At 44.8% G+C, this 23531-nt stretch overlaps 1 protein-coding gene across 1 annotated transcript in view; it reads left to right on the top strand.

The window, feature by feature from the left end:
- TNR (tenascin R) overlaps nt 1-23531 on the top strand; it is a 463187-nt gene that overhangs the window by 247839 nt on the left and 191817 nt on the right. Inside the window, exon 2 of the mRNA XM_043924334.1 lies at nt 915-1013. The gene's annotated coding sequence lies outside the window, so the exon portion shown is untranslated. The remainder of the gene's footprint in view (nt 1-914; nt 1014-23531) is intronic.

The following is a 23531-nucleotide window of genomic DNA, read 5'->3' as shown; positions in this document are numbered from 1 at the left end:
ACTGTGGGATGATGCATGGGGACTGTGCAGCGGGCAGGGAGTGACTGGTCTATATTTTGCAGAGGGAATCTGTTTATTTTTTTAATTTTTGACTGTGCAGCACAACTTGTGGTACTTTAATTCCCCAACCAAGAATTGAACCCAGGCCCCTGGCAGTGAGAGCACTGTCTTAACCACTGGACCACTAGGGAATTCCCCCAATCCTGGTGAAAGAAATTGAGAAGTTGCTGACACAGAAGCTTCCCACTTGCAAGAGGTGTTGCTGCTGTATTGGTTGTGGTTCGAACCAGAGAAAATGGCTGTTATGCATTCATTTCCTTAAAGAGCACTTACTTTTTGAAAGTTTCTGTGCTAGCTTTGTGATAGGGACAGAGAATTTGCCCTTGAGGATTTGAGAGTTCAGAGTGAGAACAACACAAATGAAGAAACTTATGATGAGAGGTGACTTCTGTGCCTAGCAAGGCGCTGAGTGTCCCGGACATGAAGAACATGGGAGGGGCTCAGGTTTAGGGGGGATGATTTAGGGGGGGTGAGAGATTTTCTAGAGGAAGTGTCAAGCATTTGTCATAATCAGATCATCTAAGCCTGTAACCACAGCCACCTTTAAACATCTCGGAAGGGATTTGCTACATAAAACACATAGCTGGATATATAACCCTCCTGTAGAATTTTGACCTTAAATATTTGCTACTTCCTTCCAAAGCTATGAGAATGAATGAAAGAAAACTAATGAAGTAAAGAGAACTCTCTGAAGAGGAAAAAAATAACAATAAATAACAGTTTTCTTTAGAAACCCACATTATACCTCCAAGTTTTTTGAAATGGAGATGTGGCAATTGAGATGGAAAGGGAAACACAAGTTCCTTATTTTAAAACCATAAATGTATTTCTTCTCTCCCCTGTTTCTGTTTCAGGTGGCCGTATCATCATTACTGCACAGAGCAGGTCTCTTTGGGCATTAGGATTAAAGACTGTGTGGAAAACAGAAAACGCCGAGGACACCATCACTTAAGGTACCGTTTTCTGTAAACCTTTAACCATCCATCATTGCAATGGCCAGTCTGAGGCTTTCAGTTGGGACTGCATATTCCCAGGATTGGAGACTTCTTGTCACTGCAATAACAGCCTGAGAGACAGACTTCCTGCCATGAGGTGGTCAAGAGCACCAGCTCCCCGGGGCTGTATGCTACCTCAGAAAAAGCTGGAGAAACTGGGCACCAAGGTTTTGACATCTTATAAAATATTTCAGAAATGCATTTCAAAACATAGTTGGTCATAAGTGTGTGACTGCGCTCAGCCCCTCCAAGAGGCTAGACTTGCTCCCCAACCCAGCCATGCATGCTCTGAGCCTGCAGGAACCAGTGCTAAATTATTCATCAGCCTGACTCTAACATTTCTGGAGTTCCAAAACCACTAATAAAGTATTATGAAAGAATATCCATCTCTTTATCTCTATCCATAACTATTTATATAGCTAGAGGAAAAATCTGTCGTTTTATTTCTTTTAATTTAAAAGCTTTCCTAATTCCTTTTTCATACCACATATATATGTCTAAAGAATTTTCAGGTTGAAATAATAACCTCTAAAAAATGGTCCATGGGAGAAGGCTCTCAGGATTCACAGAGTTGACAGGCACGATGAATATTTCGCTCCTTTAATAACTTTTCTTGGCACTCAGACTTGGTACACCGAACTGGGAACTTTCCAAAGAGGGATGGCTCTTTTTTTTATTATACAAAACAGTGACAATATACCCACCCACCTTCTCTTCTCTATTCGTTCACAAAACTGCTAAGGTTTGTTCAGGAAAAACTCAGAGCCATAAACATGCAGGGTTAAACTCAGTTTTTCCTGGGTCCAGGGAGAGTCAAGCCGTAGCTGGGTGTGAGGTCCAGCTAAGTGTCATGGTTCCAGGCAGAGGAGTTGGATCCTGCTGGACCCTGAGGGTGGGACTTCTCAGAAGTCTATGGGAAGCAGTATCCAGAGGTAGTTCTCAGAAGCACCGGCTGCTCTGTTGATTAAATCTGAAAGCCATCTCCTGACACAGAGGCCAGTCTGTCTCTGCCAAGACTTGTCACATGCATATGATTTTAAAAATATTTATTTATTCATTTATTTGGCTGCATTGGGTCTTGTTGCAGCACGCAGGATTTTCATTGCAGCACCCAGGCTTCTCCCTAGTTGTGGTGTGTGGGCTCAGTGGTACCCGGGGGCTTAGTTGCCCCATGGCATGTGGGCATGTGGGATGTTAAGTCCCTGAACAGGGATTGAATCTGAGTCCCCTGCATTGGAAGGCAGATTTCTTAAATCACTGGACCACCAGGGAAGTCCCCCATTTATATGACTGACCTCACAGGAGAGCATGGATTGTCCAGATTAGCCCCCTCCCCCATGTACTTCCAAATTGCTGCTCACCAGCACGGTTTGGTATTGGAATTGCAGAAGTTACCAAACAGGAAGGTCAGTTGGAACAGAGGTGCCTTCACCAGGCTGGTGTGAACTGTCTTACTCAGCCTGCAGCCGCCCCACCTTCATTCCCCATGCATTTGAAAGCAGCTTATTTTAAAAGCTGATTAGATGAGCCCTTAATAACATTAGAATTTAAATGGCCCCAGATAGGCTTTCAGCTTCTTGCCAAATTGAGATAAATGTGATATTTGGGGAGCTGAGCTCCCAGCTTCATGACGGCTCCTGACCGCAGTCAGGATTTGAAGAACCACATTCTCCCACATTTTCCTGTAACCTGATCCTGGCATTGTATGCAACTATGAGGACTCTTTCGTCTCTAAAGGTCTAGGATTCTGTGTGCAGATGCATGTCCATGATTATGCATTTTCAAGGAAAATGTTTAGGGACTTGTTAGGGATTTGTGCTGTGATTAGTCACTCAGTTGTGTCTGACTGTGTGACCCTATGGACTGGAGCCCACCAGGCTCCTCTCTCCATGGGGATTCTCCAGGCCAGAAGAATACTGGAGTGAGTTGCCCTGCCCTCTTCCATGGGATCTTCCCAACCCAGGGATTGAACCCAGGTCTCCCACATTGCAGGTGGATTCTTTACCGTCTGAGCCACCAGGAAAGCCCAAGAATACTAGAATAGGCAGCCTATCCCTTCTCCAGGGGATCTTTCTGACCCGGGAATTGAACCAGGGTCTCCTGCATTGCAGGCAGATTAATTACCAGCTGAGTTACCAGGGAAGCCCCAAGTTAGGGACTAGGCACTGAATTATAAGGATGGGATTATAATCTATGTGCGATAATTTATGGGAAAACTCTCTGTACTCCCACACTTTGATAGCTTCCAATTCCAGGTAACAAAGTTTTATTGAGCAACTACTATTTGGCCATTTAATTCAATATTGATGTTAATACCTGACTTTCTGCTGAGACTAATATAAAGTGGTCAGAGGTATAAATGTTTCTTCTTGGTTCACATGTTCGGCCCCCCATAACTCTTAGGTGGGTTTAGCGTTGGGAAGGATATGATTGCCATCCAATTTAACACTCCTCTGTAAGTTTTAGAAAAGGTTAAAAACAGAATGGGAGCGGGTGGAGTGGGAATCCAACCCAAGGTGAACTGGAACAGATGGCTCTGTGTTGAGATAATTGTATTCTTCTTTTAAAAAAAAAAAAAATTATTTATTTAGGTGGCTGTGCAGGGTCTTAATTGTGGCAGTTGGGATCTTTTTTTTCTTTCTTTCTTTTTAGTTTCGGCATGCAGGATCTTTAGTTGCGACATGTGAGCTCTTAGTTCCCTGAGCAGGGATCAAACCCTGAGCTCCCTGCACTGGGAGCATGGAGTCCCTGCCACTGGACCACTAGGGAAGTCCTGAGATAAATGTATTCTTACAGACAGATAAACAGCAACTGAGTTGTCTTCTCCCACTCATCTTTCCCCAACCAAACCAGACCCATGGGTGGCCTTAGGATGAAAGTTGAAGGCTCTTAAAATCACAGCTTGCACTTTTGATGGAGGGAGTCAACCCAGAAGTGCCCTGAATGTAAGCTCCCTTCTGCTCTTATGTCCTTTCTGAAGAAGCTAAACCTTGAGCTTAAACCTTGCCTTTGCATTCTAGTGGGAAAAAACCTTCTTCCATGTTTCCCTGAGGGCATCCCTGGTGGTGCTAGTGGTAAAAAAGCCACCTGCCAATGCAGGACACATAAGAGTTGTGGGTTTGATCCCTGAGTTGGGAAGATCCCCTGGAGGAAGGCATGGCAACCCACTCTAGTATTCTTGCCTGGAGAATCCCTTGGACAGATGAGCCTGGTGGGCTATAGTCCATGGGGTTGCAAAGAGTTGGACATGACTGAAGTGACTTAGCAGGCACACATGTGTGTTTCCAAAGTGAAGCTAAGAATTTCAAAGTGGGTGAACCCTTCTCCAGCTCAGGTCCTAAGAATCCCAAACTCGCCCAGCCTTTAGGGGCCACGAGGGAGTTTCAGGAGGAAAAGACCTGTAATCCATGTAAACTGTGGCTTGAGTAGATTCAAACAGAAACTACAATTTGAACACAAATGGCTGCTCTAGCTGCCTCGTCAAAATGGAGATGAAGAGGAGCAGCTAAGCAGGGCTCCAGGCATGTATTTCTCTCCTAAACCTTGGATAAGCCTCGGGCAGGACAGAGCTCACCTGGGCTTCCATGCTGCTCTGCACAGGGGAGGGCGAAGTGTTGTGTCAGAGGTGTCTCTGCTGAGCCTCCAACTTCAGTCCTGCTCCAGAGCAAACTAAGCACCCTATCCGACGGTGATAAACTTTCATAAAGAACATAGTATCTAAGAGGCCACTGCTCATTAATATACTTTGAATATTTGTGTTTTCTCTCAAAGTTTTGCAGTTTACGTGGGCAAAATGTACTGATGTTGGGTGTGTCCACTTGCCATTTACCCTCCAGCTCACCTCTCCTTTTGCTAAGGCTGCTGTTGTTCCGTTGCTAAGTCATGTCCAGCTCTTTGTGACCCCGTGGACTGCAGCACACCAGGCTTCCCTGTCCTTCATCATCTCCCAGAGTCTGCCCAAACTCATGTCCACCGTGTCAGTGATGCCATGAATCATCTCATCCTCTGCCGCCCCTTCTCTTCTTGCCCTCAATCTTTCCCAGCATCAAGGTCTTTTCCAGTGAGTCAGCTCTTCCCATCACATGGCCAAAATATTGGAGCACCAGCCTCAGCATCAGTCCTCCCAATGAATATTCAGGGTTGATATCCTTTAGGACTGACTGGTTTGATCTCCTTAGTGTCCAGGGGACTCTCAAGAGTCTTCTCCAGCACCACAGTTCAAAAGCATCAATTCTTCAGCACTTAGTCTTCTTTATGGTCCAACTCTCGCATCCATACATGTGGACCCATGTTAATCCTGGGGCCACATAAAAAGAGCATCGCTTGCTTTTGCTCCTCTCCTTCCTAGAAGGCCTCTGCAAGTCATCCTCCCTGACTTGCTTTGTCCTGTGTCTCTGGACAGAGTGTCCTTGCTCCTTGCCAAGACTAACTCTTCCATAGAACCCTTAGTCCCCTTCCACCACCTCCTTCAGAGCCTTCATCCAGTCATTGCCTCAATCACATTTCCTCTCGCTTTCTGCAAGTTTTTCCCATTCTGCTTATAAACCAGACTTGGTCTGCAGTCACACCAGCAAACAAAGACAGCTTTTCCTTGATTTCATGATTATCTTTTTCTTTTATCCCAGACTCTGTGAAAAAAATGTTCTACTTTCATGTCTCACCATACTGTCACTCTTTAATCTCATGGAAACTGGTGCATCCTACCCCCCTCCCCATGCAACAGATTCAAGAGAATTCAGTAAATGATCTTGGAGCACATACTATGTGTCACTCCCAGTCCGGATCCTGACCACAAGGAGGACACACTCTTACGAGGCAGGCAAACAGGCCATCCCTCCCTGCCAAATTACAAAGTGTGTAGGAGTGCTGGGTACCACAGTCAGGCGGGATGGGAATGATCAGCCGTGTCTTGGGGGCAGGCAGTAGCAAAGAACATGCCATAGCAGCTCTCTAGACAGATGAGGAACCCAGGCAGGGAGAAGAGAAAATGAGAAAACTGGGGGACCATCCGGATAGAAGGAGTACCATGGGCAAGGTGACTGAAGCCATTGAGGCAGCACGACAAGTAGACAGCAGCCAGACATGCTCTGTGTTGAGGCTACAGAGCGTGACAGACACTTAGTCTCAGATGCAAGATCCTGAGAAACTGTAACTCTTTCTTGTGGACCATGCTGGGGTGGAAGCCAGGGAGTGAGGTAGTACTCAGACTGCCTTTCAGGAAGATCACTGGAAGCAGCAATTAGAAGGGGAAAATCAGACATGAAGGTGCTCTCATCATCCAGAGAAGCAGGAGAGAGACCTGAACTTAAAGAGTGGCCCTGGGGACGGAGGAGAGATGCTAGCACAAAGTCCTCCATCCTCCACGAATCCTGTTTTGGATCCGCCCAAACAGATGGTCGCCCTTCCTGCTTGAAACCCTCAGGGCACCTACTTGCTTTTCTTATTGTCCACACTCAACTTGTGCTATAGTCATCTGTGTATTTCTCTGCTTTCCTTACCAAATTGTGCCTTTGTCTCCCCTTCCTCAAATTACGCTACCTTGCCCAGAATAAGTGCTGAAGAAAAGGTTATTTAGTTTAATTGAATTTTCAAGAGCTTCAAACCATGAATAATTGAGGAATCAGCCATGTATAAGTGCTCATCATTTACATAATTGTATAAACAAGCTGATAATTTTTTTCCTCATTATTTTTATTATCCCAGAATGCCCACTGTCTTCTTAGTTCTCTGGATTTTTAGGGATATAGTAAACAAGTGTTCTCTAACACACATGTGGCAGAGGTGCCACCCGGCCCTCACCTCCCCGGGCAAGGGAAGCAGTTGAAAGGAGGGAACAGATGATTGCACTGATTGGGTATCAAAGCCATGTACAAATATTGTGAAATATGCTATCTGAAGAGACAGAGAATTGCAGAGCACACTGCATGAAGGGACTTGCACAGAATCCCGAAGGTCAATGAGCAGATACGAATTGATTAAGCAAAGTACTTACTGAAATTGCTTTCCAACATACTGATGAGAATTGATCCTAAGCAGGACCCATATTTATAGTGAAAAACACTTATGTAAAGTTACCCTTTGGTATGTCATCAAAGACACATTTAAATGGTTCAGATTTCTCCCCAAATGAAAGCATCAACAGTACTGTTAACAGCTATGTTGTTGGAAGTTAACCAGCACTTATGATTTTGTGATTGAATTTTTTATGTTATGGATCCGATTGGCCCCATAACAGCTTTTGCTGTTATAACCCAGAGATTAGCTCCTCTTTCTTGCCATCTCACATCAAACCAAAGGATTCAGACTGGCCCAGAGTTAGTCCTATCAGGTGTGGTATCCAGGTGGTCACTCAGTAAATTCCTGGTTCCTAGGAGGACTTCCCTGGTGACTCAGCAGTAAAGAATCTGCCTGAAGTGCAGGAGACATGGGTTCGATTCCTGGGTCAGGAAGATCCCCTAGAGGAGGGCATGGCAACCTACTCCAGTATTCTTGCTTGGAGAATCCCATGGACAGAGGAGCCTGGTGGGCTACGGTCCAGGAGGGTCACAAAGAGTTGGACACAACTGGAGTGACTGAGCACAGAGCACACAGAGCTCCTAGAAAACTAGGAATCAGAAATCTCCTAAACCTGGGTGCATCCAACATCCTTACACAGCGGTGCAGGCGTCACCAGCCTGGGGCACCTAGGCAGCTGGGAAAAACAGAAGTGGAATGCTGTGGCTAAAAGGACAAGCCAGGAAGATAAGCATAAAAGAGAAAGGGTCAGAAGACCCAGTTAGTGATTTTTTACTGAGAAATCTGTGTATGTCAAGTATAAAAATATGCACAAGGGCCACACAAAAGCACCTATATGGAATCCTGCCCTCAAGCTCTTTGGGATTGAGTCAGGAAGATAGCTCTAAACTCAGAAAACCAGTGAAACATCAAGGCACAACAATATAAGCCAGTACTAAATAGAACACCCTGGCATCGACTGTGTTAGTTACTGAGAACCAAGACAGAATGAGTGTCACAGGGCTCAGGGAAGTGGAGATGGCCAAAGAAGACGTCATAGAAGAGGTAGTGGGCTTTGGACTGTCTTTTTAAGCAAATTTTACCCTTTTTGTTTTTTGGCTGTACTGGGTTTTCTTTGCTGTGTGTGGGCTCTCATACATCTCACTATCAGAAAAAACAAACAGTCCAATCAAAAAATGAGCAGAAGACCTAAACAGACATTTCTCCAAAGAAGACATACAGATGGCCAATAAACACATGAAAAACTGCTCAACATCACTCATTGTTAGAGAAATCCAAATTAAAACTACAATGAGGTATCACCTCACAGCAGTCCCAATGGCCATCACCAAAAAATCTACCAACAATAAATGCAGGAGAGGGTGTGGAGAAAAGAGAACCCTCTTGCACTGTTGGTGGGAATGTAAACTGGGCTTTTCTCTAATTGCAGTGAATGTAAGCTGCTCTCTAGTTGTGGTGCTTGGCCTTCTCATTCTGGTGCTTCTCCAGCTCAGAGCACAGGCTCTGGGGCACAGGCTCAGTAGTTGTGGCTCATAGGATTAGTTGTCCCAAGTCATGTGGAATCTTCTTGGACCAGGGATTGAACCAACGTCCCCTGCATTGGCAGGTAGATTCTATCCACTGTACCACCAGGGAGGTCCTTAAGTTTAGTCTTAAGTAAAGGTGGTTCAAAGCCAGGAGTCAAAATGAACGTGACTCCTTGGACTATGGGAAAAAGTCAGATCAAGAGAAGAGGGAAAAATAGAACAGGAGAAGGAAATATTGCTGCTGCTGGTGACGGCAGAGCTATCACGGTTGCCTCACATCTCTCTGGGTACCTGTGCCAACCTTTGGATTGCCTTGGCCAAAGACCAACAATTTAGAGGCAGAACACGTTTCTGTAATCCCAGACGTCTCTATAGAATTGGATGAGATCCAGCCAATTTTTGTTGTCTCTGTAATCACAAAGTGAAGCATCTTTTTCCCTGTGTTTGCTTGAGAGGACTGTTGTTTACACGGAAAGCCTCGCACACTTCAGACTGATCCTTGACAACTGAATTCTCGCATTACTAACAATAGGGTGTAAAGAACCCACCGAAACTTCATGAGAGACAAGATGGCTTCATTAGCTGAAGGTTCCAGTAGGCTCTGAGAAATAGAGAGCTTGGTAAATTAAGTATAATTTATTGGATGCATTTCAAGTGGGTTTGAGAGAGAGAGCAGAAATTGCCCACAACATATATTTTAACTGGCACTGTGAAATCTTCTTGCCCTGAAAATCACTCCCCAACCCTACCTTCACCCCATCTCAGATTTTAAGAACATAAAATGAAATATAAAATCCTCAATTCTGCCATGTGTCTGAAATTCTACCATCTAAGATAGAGTCTTATTAAGGCACTACGTTTCTCAAATGTCCCTTCTGAAAGGCATGTGTCCCAAGGCATGTGTTCTATCTAAAAGTCACTAGAGGAGGAAAGTGCAGAGCAGAGAAGGAGAAATGATGGCGGGAGAAGATGAAAAAATAATTTTAGAACACAGGGCCCTGCTAGGAAAGGCAGGATTGAGGACGGTATCCCGTGCAAGCAGCAGATGGTCTGGCTAGCTGATGAGCAGAGGAGGGGTAGGGAATTGAGCCAGAAGGAGAGAGACAGAGGGAAAATCATGATGGAACAAAGCTAGAATCAAACTTTGTCTCCTTCATGGTGTGGCCTGGAGAAGCCCATGCTGATTAGAGAGTTCCCACGCAAAAGATGGGCACATCCAGGTGCCATCTATGAACCCTCAGCATTGCTTAGGAGATCAAAGAGGAGGGAGACAGACAGGAGCACAAGACTAGCAGTCAGGGCAGCTTGGGAGGCCATGTCGCTGAACCTATGTGTGTGCAGCTAAGTCTAGTTGAGCCACAGCAAAACCGCAACAAGTCTTTCATTAAGCACAGAGAAGAAAATGTCTAGAGATCACTCCGCTTGTAGAACAACTGTGGCCGTGGGCCAAGGGAGTGCCACCCTCCCTAGCTGAGTCAGCAGACAACAGCAAAGCTGGGAAATGATTAAAGAACCATGATGCTGAAACTCTGCAAGGACTCTGATGATCTGGTACCAGAAACACAGACCCATCAAATGTTCAGTCTAGGACTTTAGAGATTATTCTAATCTAAGCCTCCTCTTCTGGTGAGGAGAAAATGGAGCCCTGAAAAGAGTTAAAATTTGTGGAGTGTTTTCTATCTGCTAAGTGCTGTTTTGATTACTTTCTAGACATTAACTCATTTACTCCTAATAAATAGGTATTGTTACTAACAGCCAGTAATAATAGGCATTGTTGTTGTTATTTATGCTGAGTTGCTCAGTTGTGTCCAACTCTTGGTGACACCATGGACAGCATGCCAGGCTTCCCTGTCCTTCATCATCTCCTGGAGTTTGCTCAGACTCATGTCCAGTGAGCTGATGATACCATCCAACCATCTCATCCTCTGTCACCCGCTTCTCCTCCTGCCCTCAATCTTTCCCAGCATTGAGGACTTTTCCAGTGAGCCAGCTCTTGGCATCATGCAGTCAAAGGATTGGAGCTTCAGTTTCAGCATCAGTCCTTCCAATGAGTATTCAGGGTTGATTTCCTTTAACATTGACTGGTTTGATCTACTTGCTGTCCAAGGGACTCTCAAGAGTCTTCTCTAGCACCACAGTTCTTGAAGTATTGTTGTTAACTCCATTCTACAAATAAGGAAATTGAGGTACAGAAAAGCTATATTGAGTTGCCCAGGGTCAAACAATAAGGCTTCCTTGGTAGCTAGGATGGTAAAGAATCTGCCTGCAGTGCGGGAGACCTGTGTTTGATCTCTGGGTTGGAAAGATCCCCTAGAAAAAGAAGTGGCAACCCACTCCAGTATTTCTGCCTGGAGAATTTCATGGACAGCCAGGCTATAGTCCATGGGGTCACAGAGTTGGACACGACTGAGAGATTAACACACACACAAGGTCAAACAACTTAGTAAGTGGCAGACTAAGGGTTTGAACCCAGGGAGTCTGAATCCAGAGTTCCTCCACATAAGCACTACCCTGAAAGATGTGTCTGAAATCACACAGCAAGACACCAGGAAGGAAAAGCCACCTTTTGTCATTCAAACCTTGGCACATTCAGGCAAGACTGTAAGCATCACTTGTGCAGTGATGGATGACTACCAGAGAGAGGCTACACAGACTCGGTAATTTCTTGAGGGGCTGAGGGCTGTTCTGGAAGGGGCGCAGGGCATTGTGGTGGAGTGACCTATCTCTCCACGATCAAGCGGAGGTAACAGAGTTGTAATGGAGCTACTGCCACTGAAGCCATGATGATTACTGAGATAATGGCCAGATCTGGAAGAGCAAATGTAGCTGTTCTCAAAGAGGGGGAGCTTGAGGTAATGAAACCATAAGGAGTGTATTGATGAGGTTTTGATAGTGATCAATGCGACAGCAATAGACTCTGGGTATAAAGATAAAAGAAGAGCCCTTCGATCAACTACGCTCTCTTGAATGCTAACTCTGCCCAGCTGCTGTGTGCTCTGGAAAGGAAATGAGGCCTAGTCCACTGTGAGCTTCCCATTGAATGGATAAAACAAAAGTAAACAACTTGACTCCCCCCGAATACACACACTGGGATATCAGAAATGCAATATGCCTGGCTGCTCATGTTAATAGTGCCTTGAACTACTTTGAAGAAGAAATCGGTAGTTAGGATGCGTGGAGTCAGAGAGGCAACTGTAGTCTGTAGCTCTACCACCCTGAATGTGCCCGATCTCATCTGATCTCAGAAGCTAAGCAGGGTCGGGCCTGGTTAGTACTTGGATGGGAGAAAGCAATGTAACAGAGGGCTGAACAGATGAGATGTTGGTGTCTCTTTCAGAGGAGGATTATTATCATTTGGCAATTCCCGAAAGAGAAATGAGGATGGAGCTGTGATGTGAGCTGTAAATAAGAGGAACAAAGGCACTAGTGAGATCGCCATGGAAAAGGAGCAGATCTTTTGTGTTTAACATTATCACAGGTGATCTGATGGAGGAAAGGAAGGGGCTTCTAACATGTGTAGCAATGTTGGAGTGTCTAGTATGTAATAGCTTTTTCAAAGGTGGCCCAGGGTCTTGCATTGCAGAAGGGTGGAGAAAGACATAGAAATTGTTATGGGGACAATTATGGTTGTAACCGAGGTAATAATAAAGATAATGGACCTGTAATTGAAAAGCTGGTGGCTGTAAAGGAGAAGGTGAGGGCAACCGAAATGTGGAGGGGGTGATAAGGCAGGTAATGGTGGTGATGGGAAAGGTAATGCAGTTATAATGTAGATGATGCTAAAAGGTAATGGAGTTGTAATGAGGTGATGACTACAGAGTGGGGAGGGGGAGAAGATGATCATCTTAATGGAAGCAAGAGGGACAATGTGAGAATTGTATGCAGAGCATTCATCACGACAGCTGGAGGGAGCTGTGGGTGACCAGGGACGTAATGAACAGCTACACCCAAAGTTCTCATTATAGTAGGAGTTCTAATGGGCCCTGGAATAGGATAATGATGCTAATGGAAAAGATGATGATGGCCAGGAAAATCAGGAGCCTTGTGATGGTATTTAAAATGATCTATTTAGTGAGAGAGACCAGAGGAGGAAGCAGGGTGGGACTCAGGGTGGCCCGGGGTACACATATGTACCTATGAGTCCTAGACTGAGGTTACTGAGGGCTGTTCACTAGACATGTCCCTGTGGATTATTTGGCTTTAGGGCAGCTGCTCCTGCTTGTACAAGGCATTTGTCGTGTGTGAAGCAAGTTCAGGATGAACAGATATAGCTGCAGCAACAATTCCAGCTTGCAGTCTAAATTTTGTTCTTAAATTAGGCATGCCAGGACCCTAGCTCGGGTATAGTATTTCTGTGAGCAGATGTGTAAACAAAATGTCTGGGAAGTGCATGAGTTTGCAGCAGAAGTGAATGTATACAGAAGATTACTTATTTCTTTTTTTACATTTGTAGCCATAGATGCTGCTTCCAAGTGGGGAAGTGGGAAATTAATCCTCTGGGCTCACTGTTTAACTTTAGGGACCTTTAGTTGGGAGGAGAGTCTAAAGTCACTTGTACTGATATTCTGACCAGGAAGGTCCTGACATGGGCTCTGTGAAGGAACCTGGGAACTGGCATTCACAAAGGCCTCCCAATGCTGCTATTATTTCTGCATCAAGCTGCCTAGAGATGTACGCAGAATGCAGACAGTGTACCTGAAAACAAGCAGATGGTCCCAGACCCATTAGGGATTAAGGCACCTGGCCAAGACGTGGAGCCCCCGAGCAGAGCAGAGACAGCCACGTGGACACCTCGTCTGTACAAGGAGACCCACAGACACGGGTTCTTCTGCTCCGCCTCTGGTACCCACTCGACTCAGCCTGGGATCTCACCAGAAGTAGAAGTCCCACAGGTCCCTAGATAGACCTCTGCTTTCTAGAATATTCTCTGTTCATGAAATGGGTCCTCTTATGACATCCCTGCCCTCACCAGTCAGCTTAGCAAAGTGACTCCAAGGGTCCCAAGGTGGAGGCCAGCAGGGCAGGTCTCTGAAGGGCTTCGGATGGAAGCTGAAGCCCCTTCCCAGGCCTTGCCCAGTTCTCTGCTTTGACCCAGGGCCTGCATGCGCAGAACTGCAGTGGGGTTCCCTCCAAGGAACCGTGGGTATGGAGGGTGCAAGTCTGGGCTCTAGTGGCCAGGGCTGCGGGGCCAGGGCGCGAAGTGCTCACGGCAGAGGGCATTCGGCTTCCCATTCAACCCCCCAGCCTCCAACTTCCTTCAGCCTGGAAGGTCAGAAGGGAGGGGGCGGGGGAGGGCGGGGAGAGGGGAGGGACCACCTCTCTGACCAACTGCATCCAAACCACTGGGAATCTCCTGCCACCTCACGAGGAATCACTTCTGTTCGTGAGGGTGGAGCCTGAGAGTCTGTACTGTAAAAACTCGCCCAGGAAGTTTCCCATGTGTCTGGTGTAGGCACCCTTATGTCAGCCAGCAGACCTTATATTGAGAAGGTTAGGTAAGAGGTGGGGAAAGCCTATTTCATGGGTGGAGGCCAAACCATTCTTATCAGTACACTTGTCCTAACAGTGGGATTTGAGTAGCACTTAGTAGCCTTTTCTTCTCAATAGAAAATTATCCTCCACCTGCCCGCCCCTCTACCTGCACATGTACCTGTCCCTCAATGAACAGTCACATAAATGACTTATGCAGTGTCCCAGCGAAGGACTCCTAGAATGGCACTGTGGTGAGGGGCAGCACTGAGCCACCGAGACCCAATTTCCTCTAGAATAGAAGGAATAAAGCGGGGCTTCCCTGGTAAACGGCTTCCCTGGGGCTTCCCAGGTAAACGATCTGCCTGCGATGCAGATGTGGGTTCAATCCCTGGGTTGGGAAGATTCCCTTGGAGAAGGGAATAGCCACCCACTCCAGTATTCTTGCCTGGAGAATTCCACAGACAGAGGAGCCTGGTGGATTACCTTCTGAAGAGTCATACACAACTGAGAGATTAACACTTTCACTTCAGAAGGAATAAAGCAGCACAGAAACTGAAGTATCTGTGAGGGGAGCAGAAGGAAAGAGAAAGGAAAATGTCTGGAAAACATGTTTCCAGTACCTCTAGTTATGGGAATAAATGTGGATCTAGGGATGAGGGTTGGCACCACCATGCTGTCTTTTGAAGGTCTGCCCTGACCAACCCTCGGTGGACCATTTCATTCTTCAGGATTCTCTGGGATTAAAAAGCATCAATACCATGGAAATATTCAATTTATATTTGGAGAAGGACAAATTATTTCTGTCCTTAAATGGCATGTAAATTGTGTGTGTATACTTATGTCTACACTAAACCTACATTAGAAAGTGGGTATAATGAGTAAACAACGAGTGATAAAGAACATGCGTTTTTTCCCAATTACTGAACAAAACGAAATGGTATTTCACAGTAGTCCATCTCCTCATTCTTCCTGTTCCCTTTGGTTCTTAAAGAGACAAGTAACTCTTAAAGTTACTGAAATATCCTAGTACAAAGGCCACAGTTCACTTCAGAAGAGAAACTCAGGTCCTGTTAGCACCACCTTGCCTGACTCTGTCTCAGAAACCCAGAGCATCATCCCAACTCCCCTTAGGGGAATTAGTGGAATTTCACTTCTGCTAGGGCTTCCCTGGTAGCTCAGCTGATAAAGAATTCACCTGCAATGCAAGAGACCCTGGTTCAATTTCTGGGTTGGAAGATCCACTGGAGAAGGGATAGGCTACCCACTCCAGTATTCTTGGGCTTCCCTTGTGGCTCAGCTGGTAAAGAATCCACCTGCAATGCAGGAGACCTGGGTTCGATCCTTGGGTTGGGAAGATCATCTGGTGAAGGGAAATGCTACCCACTCCAGTATTCTGGCCTGGAGAATTCCATGGACTGTATAGTCCGTGGGGTCTCAAAGAGTTGGACACAACTGAGCGACTTTCACTTTCACCACTACTAGATCCACTTGGGAATAACCCAAGCGGTAGGATTGAGGCTGAGTTGGAATATGAGTTCCTGAGCCCCACGTGGCTCTTCTCCACACTTCTCTCTCTCTCTGGTCCACTTTCCTAGGGCTGCTGATCTACCACCTGAGGAATGCCTCCATCCTCCTCAAGCCCCACCTCCATCCCCCCACCATGTTGCCACTTGTCAGCTGCTAATCGTTCATTAACCTCCCAAAAGCCAGGACCTCGCCTTCGTTTGCGAAGGTGGTTCACTGGGTTCCCCTTTAATAAAATTACAACTTCAGGAAACAAATCATTTATATCAAATACAACCCCACGACTTCCTCTTATGTTAATCATTTCAGGCAGGTGCGATTAGGTAATTCAATCACTGGGCTACAGAAAATTGCCCCTGAATTAACGAGGAATGAATTCAAATTCTGAATAAGAGATTTTCTGAATAAGTGGCTCTGAATGAAAAACCAGGAGCCAAGCCTATAATCACAGCAGATGACAACAATACAAAACTGCATATTAAACGCAGTCCTAGCTTCCATCTATTCTCAGTCCACAAACTCTTTTGGAGCCAAGAGAACATATTGTGACCACCACCAACAGCCTTCCACGTTTACTGCTTTCCTAATATTTCCTTAACACTTTTTTTCAGGTGAACTGAATAAATTCTGAATTTATGAAATGCTCTCTCCCCAACTTAAAATAAACCTTAATTTTTCCCCAGAGCTAGTCTGTGCTTCAAAAGAGCATCTTTCATAGACAACAAACCAGTGGTTGCCAGTGGGGAGAGAGGAGCGGGGAAAGGCAATATAGAGGTAGGGGATTAAGAGGTATAAACTACTAGGTAGAAAGTAAGGTTCAAGGTTATATTGTGCAACACGGGGAATATAGCCCATATTTTATAATGATAAATAGAGTATAAACTTTAAAATTGTGTACCAATATATTGTCCCCCTGTAACACAAAATATCATACAGCAACTATTGTTGTTGTTTAGTCACTAAGTTGTGTCCTACTCTTTTGCAAACCCATGGACTATAGCCCACCGGGCTCCTCTCTCCATGGGATTTTCCAGGCAAGAATGCTGGAGTGGGTTGCTATTTCCTTCTCCAGAGGATCTTCCTGACTGAGGGATTGAACGTGCGTCTTCTGCACTGCCCGCGGATTCTTTACCGCTGAGCCACCAGGGGACCCCACAGCAGCTACACTTCGATTTAAAAAACGAAAAGAAAAAGAGCATCATTGTCCATAGCCCATTCAGGCGTAAGGTCATCTTCTCTGGCTTCCTCCCCGCCCCATCTGCATCCAGCCTCCCTCCCCTCCAGGACCCTCTCCTCAGAGCTACAAGGTGCTCTTCCCTAAACACAAATCTGACTACATCCTATTCCTGCATCTCATCCTCCACTCATTTTTCACCATCCTCCTCTTCTTAGCACATTACATGAGACTTGGTTATCTTTCCAGCTGCTTCTCCTATTGTTCCCTATAGGAACACATCCTGAATTCCAGCACCCAAGTTCTCATCATTTCTATGCTCTTTCATAGCACCATACTGTTTCTCCCATCAGAGTACCTCCTCCAACCTAATCCTCACCTTTTACAATTTATCTTGAATAGTGCTACCTCCTCAATCCTTCTCTGATCCAGTCCCAGACTAAGTTAAGTGCCCTTCCCCCATGCTTCCTTAGCACCCGGGAGCACAGCTCAATGAACATGGCATCACAATAATAGTTGAAAACACAAGTCTGTCTCTCCAATTAGACCTACATCTTGACTCCATAGTGTTTAACCTTGCATTTTCAAGGCAGGGCATATGGTAGATATATAATAAATATTTGGTGAATGAATAAACCAGTGATAAAATAAATGACTTCATGGCCGAACAAATGAATAAACCCAATGACACAATTTATACAAGTTCTAGAAGCCACACTTCCATTTACCAGCTCTGGGCAGAAGTGTTTGAAAAGTTTATTTTTGTAATCTGAAATTCAGTCAGTGAAGACTTGGCCCAGAACAAGTGAGTTTCCCTATGGCAAGTGATACCATCACAACTTCATCCTCCCACTTTTCAATAAATACCTGAAAAAAAGAGACTCCATGGTGTGGACAGGACGCCTCCCCGTGGCAGGACACCACTCTCAGAATAAACCACGTGGAGACCCACGTCACCTTCTTTGGGCCCAGGCTTCCAGCCCCCACAGGAAATCTCCTGGCTCTGCACTGTGCATTTGCTTTCACAGAGCTGTGGTCGCCTGGCATTTATCAAGCTGTGCTTCATCAGAGATTTAATCAGGTTTGAGTTTTTAACAACGTGCTCGTCATGCTCACTTAACTTAAAATCAAGCCTGTTCAGAGCATTAGTCAGTCCTATTCACTCAGTCTGGTAGTTTTGGCATTTAAAACTTTAGAATTTTTCATCAAGGGACACTGTATGTTTTTTTTCACCAAGCATCTCTTATAAACCTCTCAGGCTGGTTCCCTGGTTGGAATACCCCAACCTTAGGGATGAGACTGCCATGAAGGAACTATCTGTGCTTTCATTTCCTATGGATGCCTTGATGAATGACAACAGACTTGGAAGCTTAAAACAGTACATGTTTATTATCTTACGGTTCTGTTGGTCAGAAGTCTGACATGCGTTTTATTGGGCTAAAATCAAAGAGGCAGCAGAGTTGTATTCCTTTCAGAGGTCTGAGGAGAGAATCTGTTTCCTTGTCTTTTCCACCTCCTAGAGGCTGCCCACTCCCCTTGGTTCATGTTCCCTCCCTCCATCTTCTAAGGCAGCCATAGCTGGTAGAGTACCTCTCATACCATATCCCTCTGGCCTCTTCTTCAGCTTTCCTCTTCCAGTTTTACAGACCCTCATGATAATACTAGGCTCATGTTGCAAGTCCAGGATAATTTCCCTATTTTAAGGACAGTTCATCAGCAACCTTCCCTTCATCTGTAACCTTAATTTCCCTTTGCTATATGAAGTACCATATACACAGGTTCCAAGGATTCAGGCATGATATCTTTGAGGGGTGGGCTGGGGAGGGCTGTCATACTGCCTGCTACACTTATATGGCTCTGGACCTCCGGAAATTATCCTTTATATAATTGTCTGGATCCAGTGTGAACTTCCCACCAAGAGCATTGGTGTCACCTGAAAGCTTGTTAGAAATGCAGACTCACAAGCCCTATCCTAAGACCATCAGAATAATAATCTACATTTTTCACCAACTCCCAGGGGAATATATAGCTTATCTATACTGAGAGGCATCACTCCAGAAGTTCCCCATGGGGCTGAAAGAGGCACTTGGACTTGGTGTTGGACAGACAATTGGTTTTATCTGGAACCATGTATGTAATTATAGAGGAATCTTGAGGATCCCATTAAGAACTCCCCTTCCCTGTTAGAGCTCTGAACGAACAGACATAAGACATAAAAGTGGGGCCAGATGGGAGCCAAAACAGCACATTGGTAAGCCAGAATCTGGTCATAGAATTTTACCCACAGATAGAGCATTGAATCTCATAATGATGAGGAGACTTTCCCACCCCATCACAGCTACATTAGACTGGGGAGGGTCTCCCTCACCACAGCCCCTGTTGCAGGGGCAGAGCCTATGTAGGAGGATCTGCAGCAAGGAGCAGGCATCTGAGAGCATATGCTCTCTGCAGGCAGGCCAGCACCCTGAAAAAAGGAAAAGCAAGAAGCTGGTCTACACATGTCTGTTCTCTCCTTCTAAACACTCAGCATCCAGCTAGGTCACCAGTGAGTAAGGGGCTAGGGATCAGACAGAAGTGTTCCAGCCAGTAGAGCTGCCCCCACATGGAAGGAAGCATTAGAAGAGGGACTCAGTATTCCCCATAATAAATAATGCCTATGTCACAGGGTCATTGTGAGGAAAGTGCTATAGCATATGCGGTACCACATGGTACTTCACAGTTAGGTTACAAGGAGCATCATGTTATCCCAGTTTCACAACCTGATAACCCATCAGAATGGCCTAATGATCTGTTACAAAAGGTAGATTCCTGGATCTCACCCTAGAGGACCAGATTCAACAGGTATAATGTGGGGCTTGGGAGTCACAAACCTGGAATCCTGACAGCACATAAGTAAGAAAAGCTTGCAGTCACTTAGGCAGGGCTCTACCTAAACCAGAGAGAATAAGTACAGGCAAGACCCCTTTGGTTATGGGTTGCAGAAACCAACTTGAGCTGGCTTACCCAGAAGAGGGAATGTGTCTCAGGACCATGGTGTCTTATTGAACTCAAGAGAAAAAGGCCCCAGGGACTAGACACCTTCAGGCACCTGTTAGCGCTCTCTCTTCCTCGCTCATTTCTGCTTCTCTCTATGGCAAACGCCATCTTCTCTCTGTGTTTGCAAGAATATATGAGGTGAGCAGAAGACAGACTCTCCACAACTCTTGAAAGTCCTTTGTCCCTGGACACTGCAGACCAATTGGCTCTCTTTTAGTCCCAGTGCTAAATCCCTAGAAGAGAGAATCTGACTGACTCAAGTCAGGTCAGCTACCCCCACTGGGTGCAGCAGCTTGAAGTCATAGGGCCCATCTCTCCATTTTTGTAGGGATACTTTGGAGGGAGGGCAATTCTCAGACAGAAGAAGTCATTACAAGCTTGGTAGATACCCAATAGAATCTATAGAAAGCTGCTATCCCATGTCTTTTTTTTTTTTTTTTTGTAGTCCCTCAGTAATCCCTCCCTCCAAATACTGGGTTAGCCAAAAGGTTTGTTCACTTTTTCCATAAGATCTTACAGGAAAAGCCTGAACAAACCTTTTGGTCAACCCAATAAAAAAATAGAAAACCTTTTTACTTTGGGTGTCTGATAATTTTTTTTATAATATTTTGAATTTATATTTAGAGTCAACCTCACTGAAATATAATATTTTGAATTTATATTTAGAGTCAACCTCACTGAAATATCAGTACTAGTGAAATTCACCAGGGCTTCCTTGTGGCTCAGATGGTAAAGAATCTCTGCCTGCAATGCAAGAGATCCAGGTTTGATCCCTGGGTTGAGAAGATCCTCTAGAGAAGGGAATGACTACCCACTCCAGTATTCTTGCCTGGAGAATTCATGGACAGAAGAGCCTGGTAGGCTACAGTCTATAGGATTACAAAGAGTCAGACACGACTGAGTGACTAACACCTTCACTTTCAACGAAATCCTCAGGATGATGACTCCCCTCTTACTGAAAATGGTTAGAGGTCTTAACTCCTTTGGAGAGGATGCTTCTCATTCTAAGTGAGTCCACTTCCCCAGATAGTTCAGAGCTCTTCCTCAAGGTCCCTTCTGGTGAAGAGGGTTCTTCTCCCAGAAGACCTTTTCTAGGAGTGACTGCCAGATCCACTTAAGTTGCAATTATTGCCTATGAACATGTCTACCTACCAGACCACAAAATCTTCAGTGTCGTGATTTCATCTTCTTTATCCTCTATCTGTAGAGTCTATTACAGCGCCTGGCTCAGAGTGACTACTCAATATGTCTTTACTGACTTTAGGAATGAATGAGAGTCATCTTTCTTCAAAGAGTGATATAAAATATCATGCTTAAAGAGATATCAACATATGCCAGGAAATGATGCCAGGAGACAGCTACAAAAGTCAGGTTCGCTGTGCTCTTCTGGGAGGAGAGTTCATGATCACATCAATGGGGGTTTTGAGGAAGGAAAGGGAAACCGTCAGAGAACTGTGTGAGAAGCAGGCCCAGGAGGCAGGCTGATGGCCCCACAGCTCACAAAGTAAGTTCTCGCCCAGGCCTCCTTTCCCTTAGGAGAAAGGCACCTTCTTTTCCTTCGAAGGACATGGCCTTTCTGCTCTGTGTCAGTCTGTTCAAATCCATACCCTTCACTCCAAGATGTGCTTGAGTCATGAAAACAAGAAGTGCTACTTCTCAGAAGCGCCACCTGGCAGTTGTTGTAGGGTCATCACAGGGAGGAGGGCGTAGGTACCCCTCATGAATGTTTACTTTAATTGCAGTTTAAAAAATTCTTAGACTTCAGATCCATCATTCTGCTCTGAAATCAATATTACAAGCATCAAATATCTATATCATGACAGTGTAGTTTATTCAAAAAAATGTGTTTTCCTACATGTTCTAACTTCTAAATTAATTTAAAAAAATAGCTTTGGCATGACATACATGGAAACGCGATGTAATGAAGTGGCATTTTATGAATTTAAATTGAAGCAAATATTTGTCATGCTTTATTTAAATTAATTTTCTCTGCGTGCTCTGTTTTGATAGCAGGCGAGCTTTGCCACATCATATGTCTACTGTACTGGGCTCTGAGACTTGCTGGTGAAGAAACAGAAGTTGTGGGATCCAAGGGGACCCAATTCTAAGGGTCCCACAGTCCCACACTCTGGTTCCACTGGCACTAAAAATTGGCTGGGTTTGGGTAGGAAACTGTTTTAACAACACTCTCATATTCACTCTTCTATTTTTTTTTAAAGACTTACTTATTTGATTTATTTTATATTTCGCTGTTCTTTGCTGCTGTGTGCTGGCTTTCTCTGGTTGTGGCGAGCTGGGGTTACTCTTTGCTACAGGCTTCTCACTGTGGCGGCTTCTCTTGTTGTAGAGTAGGGGCTCTAGGCACACAGGCTTCAGGAGTTGTGGCACTTGGGCTTAGTTGCTCAGCAGCATGTGAGATCTTCCCAGGGAGACCAGGGATCTAACCAGCATCCCCCGCATTGCAAGACAGATTCTTAACCACTGGACCATCGCGGAAGCCCACACATTTGCTCTTGCAAAGCAAGGGTGAGATATTCACCTCCACCCTGATGATATTTTTTGCCATAGAAAGTTACTTTTAGTAATCCTAAATCAGTCTCAATATTCATTCTATATAAATTCTAAGCTGAGCAATTTTTTGAGTGCATTGTAAACACCATCCCTTCCTAAACTTTCTAGAGAAACAGTCTTCTAGTTCTCAGATGCTAATACCAACAGTTCAGGGGGGAAACTAAGTCATAGATGTGTTTATTAAGTTACTATCTGGCCATTGATGAAAAAGCATGCCAAAACCTAGATTTATAGAATAAATGATTTGGAATGACCAAATAATATTGGTTTTAATTTGGAGTCCTAGATATTAAACCAATTTCCTCTTTTTACAGCTTCCTGGATCAGTAATTTGTAGCTCCAATTAAGAGTTTCCCATCAGTTTATAGTTATAGGAACTGTATGTGACTACAGTTATTGTTTGCTTTCTATGACCAGTAACCTGGCACAATGACCTCTATGCCAGAATGGGGATCTGGTGATGTGGATGACCACCATGGGCAGGTCACAGTCATCACAGGACAGATGTTGTGAACTGGTTATGGATCATGACCAAAAATAATAATATCTGACTTGCATTTATGGATGGTAGCTTGTGTCTTTTTAGTTTTGTGACAAAGGTCTTCAGAGTTGTTAGGGTCAAGTGCATTTGGGAGATGAGGATACAATTTATAAATAAAATAAAGAAAGTGGACTTAGGGGAGAAAAACTAAACACATTTTTGAAAGAAATTTCACATACACGCACACACACATCATAGAGTGTATGTCCCCTATTTGGAAAGCTTTAATTCCATTCACAGGAAAAATTAGAAAATTTTAAAATGCAGTATAAGATGGGCCCTGATCCAGGTATTTCTACATTGAACAGAGCATCCATTCTTTGTTGGTCAGAATTTTTTCAAGCCAACATTAGACAGGGTGAATTATTTGTTCTTTCAGGTTACTGTTGTGCCAAGTCATTGAGTCAACTGGAAAAGATCCCTTTCTAAAAGCTTGTCCTCTGTGCCCACCATTTTACTCCCAGAGTCAGTCAGCAGAGGTGAGGCAGTGTGGAGGTACCATGAGCAGGCTCTTGAAAATGGGAGTGATGAGGGGAGAAGTTCAAGTGCCCAGGAAACTGTGAAATAACAAAAAGGAGATAAGAGCCAACAAAATCAAGAGGTAGGAGAAAAACTGA

This window comes from Cervus elaphus, chromosome 14 (assembly GCF_910594005.1).
Source record: "Cervus elaphus chromosome 14, mCerEla1.1, whole genome shotgun sequence".
In the NCBI taxonomy this organism is placed as follows: domain Eukaryota; kingdom Metazoa; phylum Chordata; class Mammalia; order Artiodactyla; family Cervidae; genus Cervus; species Cervus elaphus.
The sequence above is the reverse complement of the archived record's forward strand: the minus strand, read 5'-3'. Positions and strand labels throughout refer to the sequence as shown.